This window comes from Acyrthosiphon pisum, chromosome A2, assembly GCF_005508785.2.
Source record: "Acyrthosiphon pisum isolate AL4f chromosome A2, pea_aphid_22Mar2018_4r6ur, whole genome shotgun sequence".
Classification (NCBI taxonomy): domain Eukaryota; kingdom Metazoa; phylum Arthropoda; class Insecta; order Hemiptera; family Aphididae; genus Acyrthosiphon; species Acyrthosiphon pisum.
The window spans coordinates 116,923,502-116,932,832 of record NC_042495.1 but is presented as its reverse complement, the minus strand read 5'-3'; the positions used below and the strand labels follow the sequence as shown (position 1 = coordinate 116,932,832).

At 29.9% G+C, this 9,331-nt stretch overlaps 1 long non-coding RNA gene across 1 annotated transcript in view; it reads right to left on the bottom strand.

Annotated features, from left to right (window-relative positions):
- LOC107884017 overlaps positions 1-2,470 on the bottom strand; it is an 85,643-nt gene extending 83,173 nt beyond the window's left edge. The window contains exon 1 of the long non-coding RNA XR_003839487.1: positions 1,466-2,470. This is a non-coding gene — a long non-coding RNA (uncharacterized LOC107884017). The remainder of the gene's footprint in view (positions 1-1,465) is intronic.
- Between the last annotated feature and the right edge of the window lie 6,861 nt (positions 2,471-9,331).

The window sequence follows — 9,331 nt, the reverse complement described above, 5'->3', positions numbered from 1 at the left end:
GGGGATTTAAGAGACAATGAAAATAAATTTTTTAATTATTTTCTGTGTATGTCCATCAAGTCATTCGACGAACTTCTCTCAAAATTAGAAAGTGGAATTAAAGTTTCAAAACATTTAAAATATGAACATGAAATATCTAATAATTTAAGAATGAAAAATATATTTAGATATATTTATAAATTATAAATTATAATGTTTAAATATAAATTTACTATTTTGTAATCAGAATATATAAAATACCTAATTAACATTAATTATAATTTATAATATAAATATTTAAAAATTAAATTTTATCTAGATAAATTTATCTAGATGTTTTAATTATTTATCTTAGATAATAGCTTAGATAACATATTTCCCATTTATCTGTATAAGATAAAAGATAAAAATATACCCATCTAGATAATTTATCTAGATAAAACACAACACTGGCAATGATCTTCATAGCTAACCTCTTTACTTTCTTATAATATACATTTGAAACAATATACGCAACAAGGAAAAGTAAATCTAGTTAGTGCATTTGGAGGTCAAAATTTAAAATTCCCAGTAGTTTTCAATTTTTCATAAGCGCAGGGAACAATAAAAATCATTTCGAAATATAAATTCGTTAACATTTTTGTAATATGAAATTCCCCTTAAGTGTTCCTACACTTAACATAAAACTTAACCGGAAACTCGACATAAATTTTTACGAGCGTTTGAACTGTTTGAAGTTAGACATTGGATATTCACGAGTAAAATAACAAATTCTCATACAACAATTTTCTCATTTAGTTATTGTTCATAAACTAATAACCGCAGATACTTGAAATTTACACCTGATGTTTATTTTATCATTTTCTATATCTCAGTTCTGTTTAAATCATTTTGATATATTTAAGGGCATTTCAAATTTAAACTTTTTTTAGTTTTTTTTTTGAAAAATATATTCAACTATTTTATTGCTAATAATTAAAAACTAAAAATAGTTTCTACGTAATTAGTTGATTCTGTAACCAAAAAATCAAAAAATGTAAGCACAGTTGTTTTCTATAGATATTTTAAGATTAAATTTGGACGAAATTACATATTAAATAACTAAAAATAACAATCTTAATTAAGATTTAATTAATCTTAATTAATTAATTTTAAAAACCTAACCTATACTTAAAACATCTCAAGTAATCTCAAGTATATTATTATGTACACATATTGAAATATGATAATATGGAAATAATATTAATTCAACTTACCGGATACCATATTAATAATGATAATATAAATATAATTTAAAATATCCTAGGCTGACAAACCGTCGTCGCTCACAATCGTGTTTCGTGAAATTAGTGACGGGTTAATACCAAACAGAAAATGTGAGAAAAAGTTGATGTTAAATTAGATAAGACGATATTTTTAGTTATACTTACCGAATACAAATTTTAACGTTTATTAAAATAGTTTAATAATATGTTCTATACTTTACCGATGATCTGCAAGTATAACGATACGCGGACTATGTGAAAAACGAGACCGCTTCGACACTGGTATCATAACTGCCTACCGCCCCGAAGCATTGTACTGTACATTTTGAAAAGTAATAAAAAACAGATATTATATTATGTGTTGAGCCTCCGTAATAATACTTAACGAACGTAACACTATACACGTCTTGGATATACTACAATTAGTATAATAAATTTATATGAAAATTAAATATGAAATATAATGTACTGGTGGTTCACACCATAGCACTTGTACAAACATAAAATAACAGTTTAAACGTTCAAATATCCGTCTTCGTTTGTGACAGTCACAGTTTTGTTTTCAGGCAGTGACAGAATTCGCGTCAATTGTACAAATAAAAATTGTTGTTCAAATATTCGCTCACTCGATCATAATATAATTGCGCAAATCAGATCTGTACGAGCCACTTTGCGCAAATAAAACCGAACTTGAACCTAAACCCGAATTTATAGTGCCTAACTCAATAACACTGTATTATATCATATCACCAGCCTTTTAGTAATCATAAACGATAAGCGTAAGGTACATGACTACGATAATATATTCACAATATTTCGTAATATTTATGTGTCGCACACTCTTACGACTAAATATTTACGAAGGTTTTACTTGGATTTTCCGAACCAATGATAAAATAATTATTTATGTCTAGAAAATATGCGTACTATAGTCTCTATAGAGACATGTGGAATTTTTGATATTTGGACTATTCGTACAAGGAACTTGTGAATAAAACATGTAATGTGCATTGTAGGGGAGACCAGGGTAAAGCGGATAGCTGGGCAAAGTGAATAATGTTAATAACTTTTTGAATATTGGTGATTAAATAATAATGAGCATATAAGTTGGCATCAATGTGTATTGTATTTGCTGGGATGATGATTTAGTATCATTCACTAGCTTACATTCACCATAAAAGCGTTTATACGAAAATAGTTAAATTTCTTAAAAAAATACATGATAAGAATTTAAGGTTTTTTAAATAATATTTATAAATAAACTTTTTTAAACTTAGTTTATTATGTTCATAATTATATTAAGTTTATATAGTTATTAAACACAAGTTCCTAAATCACGTATACTTAAAAAAAATAATGTTTATTTAAGAAAAAATCAATCTGGGCAAAGTGGAAATATCATTTTTTTAGGAAATATTTTATTTTTATTTGATGAAGAATATCTGAAAATGTCATATTTCGTGTTTATATTGTAATATGAAAAGATAATTTTTTATTTTGTTTTTATTTTACCAAGAAGAATTTTATATTTTATGTTTTTTATGATTATGAAAAATTAAATATAATATTTAAAAATGTTGTTTTTTTAATGTGAGTAAATTTATTAATATGTGTTCGCATTCATGTTATACAATTATTAGATTGAGTAACATAAATTATTTATTTATCCCACTGTTTACCACTTTGCCCAGCATATGTTTTCACTTTGCCCTGGTATCCGGGCAAAGTGAATAAAATTCCATTTTTTTAAAATTTTTAATTTTTTTATTAATTGAGTGCTTATTAATTTTTTTAAATGGTTTAATAATGAATTTGAGAAGTCAATTTATGATTATATTAAAAATAGTTCTTAAAATAATAGTTTGGACACCATTTTTTGACACATAAAGTTAACCTATGAACTTTGCCCTGGTCTCCCCTACATTTTAAAATCATCAGAAAACAGATGGGAAATCGTTTTGTCGGGCTGACCGTGGTTTGGGTCATATCGTCTAAAATTTAGACTCTAAATGTTGTCACACAGCAGTTTACCTGCATTATTATATGTATACTCACTTGCCGCAATCTTAAATTTTCGACTTTATCAGTCATCTGGTATAAAGTGAAAAAAACACGATTAAATCCTTCTGGCTGTAAAAAATCATTAATAATTCTCAAACGTATCGTGTCTAAACATTTTTTTTTGTATACACGAATAGTGATTAAGTATGTTATAAAATAAATCATTGCTTTACGTGTGCACATTAAATTTATAAGTAATGCGAGTTTAAATTTATCATCTAGCGGAGTGTCCCATGAAATTATTTAATATTTTTTAAGGCTTCAACTGTATCTTTTTAGCAGGTTTTACTGTATATGGGCGTACGGTTAGTGTATATATAATGCATATATAAACACTTATATATGGGGGCGAGTATTTGTAAATACTAAAAACACGGGCAGTCACATATCTGCATGGGAGATAGTTACAACAGCCGATGCTTGACCTCAGAGGACATTAAAGACTGTGACTAACCACCGTGCCACTGCCACACCAGGCTGCCAATATTTTTATTATTATTATTATCGATTATTATACATACTTTACATTTTTAACTTCTTAGCAGCGTCCAAACAAACGATTACCTAATTATTTCGAAAGCGCCACTGCCGCCACTAATATAATATACTATAGGTAATAATACCGGTCATTAATGCACGAATAAGCCGAGTAACGCACAAATCGTACATAAACTATATTTTCACTATAAAAAGCGTCGCGGGGCATAGGTCATCATACGGGACAAAATTGATCAATAGGCCGTGAAAGTACAACGCTCCCCAAGCACAGAAAAAAGTTAATTTATACGAAAATAAAAAGGAAAATGCTTGTAAAACTACAACAGCTGTTGTATATGTAATGTTTATGATTGAATTGTAAGCGTAGAACAAATAGACGATCGAATAATATTTACTTTTTGATGTTTGTGCGAGAAGTATATTTTATTGTTTTACATTTTGTAAGATATAAAGAGGTCTATGTATACATGTTAAGGTAAATCCTATTTATATGGGAACTAGAATGGAAAAGAAAAACAGAAAATAATACCCCGAATTCATTAAATTGTTATACATTTTTTGTTTTGTAAAATGGATATCGACAAATTGATGTTTTTTAAATTTATACCAACAACGTAATTTGAGGATATTCCCGACAAATTTGATTTTCATCGCGATATAGTTGTTTGTATTTGTATCCTGTAAGAAAGTACAATATAATGTTTCATTGTATTTGTTAAAAAAAATTGGATAAAAGAAAGTATGGACTGGTAGGTACGAAGGTACGCACGTGTTTTTGTTCTACGCCTAGAAGAATAGAGATTTTAAAGAAAAACCCAAACCTTGCGTAATATTCAGAGAGAGCAATTAAATTCACCCGATTACGACCTAGCTCTTTGACATTTTTTCATTTTAATCCACCAGTACGTCGGTTTTTGTTACGTTATAAATACAATTAGGCTACATCGATACAATTTTCATAACACTGGATTGTTATTTAATTAAATTCAAGGAACATCATGAATGAATAATATTACAATACACAATTTAAAATGTTGATTTGCGTAATCAATAACACTCATTAAGGATCTTATAATATTACATTATACATTTAATACTATTTTAAATATCAGGATATTTAATTTAGTTGGGTAATTTATTATTAACTATGAAAAACTGAGAACTTGAACTCGAAAAAAATATAATTTCTAAGTATAGTCAATTTATTAATAATTATTCAATTTAGGTGAGAAGGTGGTATGGTATTTTTTTCAAAAATAACGATTTTTACTTACATAATTATTTATTCGTATTATGGCTTTTCGGAGTCATACTTTAATACATTAATTAATAAATTAATCAATAATTTATAAAATGTATGACTATAATATACTTCTATATAATGAACCAGACTACATTTTATATTAGATAAGTTAATGTATTAAAAATACTTGTAATATCTACCCACTGGCTACTTTTTCATAACTAAGAGAACAATTTTTTTTTATATACTTAATATTACAATAAATTAGTTTCGCCAACTAACTTTATTAGAGCCTAAATCTTGTTAGCTGAACCAGGCCCGAAGTGACCTAAGCTCTGTTTCAGGGACTGGAATCTCATCTAAAAGAACCGGTTTTGTAACCAAAACCCTTTGCATATTGGGAACCGAAACCACACCGAAACCCTTATTTAAATTAATTTTAATACCGGAACCTTACCAGAACCCTTATTTAAATTAGTTTAAAAACCGAAACCTTACCAGAACCGATACTTTTACTTGAAAAAATTTTTCCATAAGTAAAAAACTAAATCAAGAAACAATTTTTTTCTTTTTTAAGAACCGAAAATAAATCGAAACCTAAATGTTAGTTTTTCTGGGAACCGAAACTGAAATTTTAATTTTACTGGGAACCGAATAGAAACCGGAACCGTAAAAATCATCAAGGCTCCAGTCCCTGCTTTGTTTCACAGAAAACGAACAAGGATTCGTGTTCAACGAATTGCTTCAATATTTTCTATTGCAGTAAAACATTGTTAAACAATATTTTAATTGTAACATGTATGTTATATTATTATAAATAATTTGTTTATATTGGATCGCTGAAATCATTTTTATAATCGAACAACCACAATCGTGCTCGCCATGTTTACTTGTCATCTTTACTTTATTTAACCAACGAAATTCTATTATAGTGCAAATGTCCAACAAGTCCGCGTGGGATAATACAGTTGGGAGGTTTTCAGAAGGTCGTGCCAATTCCACGGACTTCTATTGTGAAGCGACAAAAACCGTGTATGCACATTGTACACGGGATAGACATAGTTATTAAAAGCACCGCTCAGAGTCTAAAAAACCAAAGCGTTTCATGAAAAAAAGTACAATAACAGGTGTAAAAAAAAAGAAAGAAAACAACACGACGATTTAGGTATACAATGTGTGTGTGTGGGGGCGGAGGGAGGGGGGGGGTTGGCCGTCGCCGTCACTTCCTTCCAGAAAGTACCTCTTGCCATCCACGCACCCACCCACCAACCCACCCGCCAACACGGTAAATCTGGCTACTATTCTTCTCTTTCTCTTCGCCGTATCCACATGAAAGCACGCACGCACTCGTATACGCGGGTCGAATTACACGCGGGACCTTTGAGTTACGACGTCCTAAAACGCGCGCGCCAGCCTTTGCCGAGCCCAGCCGCCCGCCCGCCGAGAGTCGGCGGTGGTACCGTTGTAATTGTTGCCAACTTTTGACGCCGGCGTGCTAATGAATAACGACTGTAAATCTTTTCCCTATACACCCGCCTGCACCGACCTCCACCGGCGCCACCTCCACAGCCTCCACGCCAGATCGGTACAACGCACCGCACCCAGTGGACTACGGACCACCGCCGCGCACACCACTCCGCCAACCATCTCTTTCTCACTCTCTCTCTCTCCCACCCGCCGTCATCGTCTCTCGTCTGTCTATATATATATATATATATATATATATATATATATATATATATTATACATGTCTATATGCCGACTGGTAGTGGCAGTGGCGCGACTGTAACCACAGTGTGTTTTTTTTTCGTCTTTTATTTTATATATTTATACACCTGCAGAGTAACTTTTACGACGGAAAAACTTTGGTTTTTTTTTATTCATTTTTTTTTTCATTTTTGTATGAAACTTTGAAAATATATACGTGATGATAATAAGTTATGGATGTGCGGGTGAAAATGTACAGGTGAAAAGAAAGAAAAACATTAAAATAAAAAAAAAAATGTAAAAAAAGAAGTTATGTTTTCTAATTTCTATTGTATAAACTCACCGAAAGGAAATATAAAAAAACCCATAACGCAATCGGTATAAGATTGCAACTCTGTGAATGATAAGGTATTTCACTCATAAGCGTAGTGTTTGCAATTTGGGGGGGCTGTAGCTCAGGTCTATACTTGATACTCTTATGATTTTTTTAAATTATAGTAGTGAAATCATTAGTTTTCGAGGGGACTATAGAAGTTCTAGGGGACTAGGCCCCTCCCAGATCCCCACCTATTTGCGCCTATGATTTCAATGATTTCAATTACATGGGCTCGAAGATGGCGATGTACATAATAATATTAACAGTTGTACTTACACAGAATGGACCAACGAATATTAATCGTAAAAATAAAATTCAAAGTATTTATCTTGCAGTTTGTTTTTCGTTATTGAACGTCAATAATATTGGTACAACTCGCGGATATAAACAAAAAGTAACAACAACAACACTTAATACTTACTTATTAACTTATAGCCATTATGGTATTTGTTTATACTTTAGTATTATTACATTCGTTTGGACCATTTCCTTCTTAATATTTCTGATGTGACAGATATTATACTAAGTAAGGATTCTGGCATATGCAAATTTAAATTACACTTGTGTCGCTTGTACGGAACAATTCCCATGATTATCAAGGGAAATTATCACAACTTTGTTACTTCTTCAGTTTTCTTGTTTCATTAAGTACTTGTAAGTATATACGCGCATTATGCAAGTACATAATTTTATTATACACTGTGTGTATATAACAATATATATAAATATAAATGTAATATGTGTATATACATATTATGATATGAAATTCAAGGCTCTAGGCATTATCACGAAGTTTACCTATGAATAATTAATGAAGCGGTACAAATTATTTAAATTCTTATTATGATTATTATTTTTTTAATAAATATAATATTGGGTAGGTGAAAATTAAAAACATATTTAGAGCGTAAATATACAATAGAATTTTTCCACGGATAAAAACGGTTTATTTAAAACCCATTAAAAACCACGGATCAAAATAGTGATAAATATTAATATGAGCACTCTCCTTTTTATATTATATAAACCAAAATAAAAAAATAAATAAATAAAGACGGAAGTGAATACCGGTACGTGCCTGGTGCATATACATTATACATATTATTACTATACTATAATGTATATTTTTTTTCCAAGTTCTATTGTCCAAATATTACCGTCGTGTGTATAATAATATTATATTGATTTTTGACGGTCAGCTCAAACAATAACTTTATATTATTGTTATTATTATTATTATTATAATAATGGGAGCGAAACAGATGTGGTGGTGGTGCAGGTGACCAGTTACTGTTGTATATTATACATACCATACCTCGCTGATGTATATTCCAACGATGTGACTTCCCCCATAATATGTGGTTTTCTGTTCTTTTAATAACTCCTGTTGTATCGAATATCTGCTTGCGTAAATTAGTATTCGTTTAAGGACGAGCAGGGTATGTTTTAATATTAAACCTAAAAAATATAATTCGCGTGACCACATTTCTAAACAAAACTTTTTCATATACATTCAAAACCAAACGAGGAAGCTTCATATGCCTACATAAATATTACTATTATATATTAACATTACACATATATATTATACGCAATACACATATAAATGTATATATGTATGTATATTAGTTTTACAGTAAGGGTTTTCTTTTAATTTCGCAAAACACTTTTTTATACTGCGAAGACGGCTCGTGAACATTTTGTGCAATGCGTGTGGCGGTTAAAATAACAAAATATTCAAGAAATAACTTGGTAAGATTAAGTGTATAATATAATTATCTTTTTCTGTATCGGTTTGTTCGAGCACGTTTTCCCGTTTTTATATCTTATTTAAACTTTGTATAAAACACAAAACGATATTAATCTCTACAATTACTCATATGAGAAATGTGTACAATACGTGAATTAAACGTGTTTATGAAGTTATTAACAAAATAACATGTAATTATTACACAATTATTATTATAAAATGTAAAATACTAAAATATTTCACACGAGGTGCAAGTCGCAACTGTTCGTTCATCTCTTATTCTCTCCATAATTTCAACCTTTGTGTATATATATGTTATGTCTGCACCGCCTAGAGGTTTCCACTTGCACACATGTGCAACCATATTTTTATCGGACGATAAAATATACAATATACCTACGTTATAAAATATTTACTTTATTGTACCTACTTGTTGCTGGTACAATGGTTAA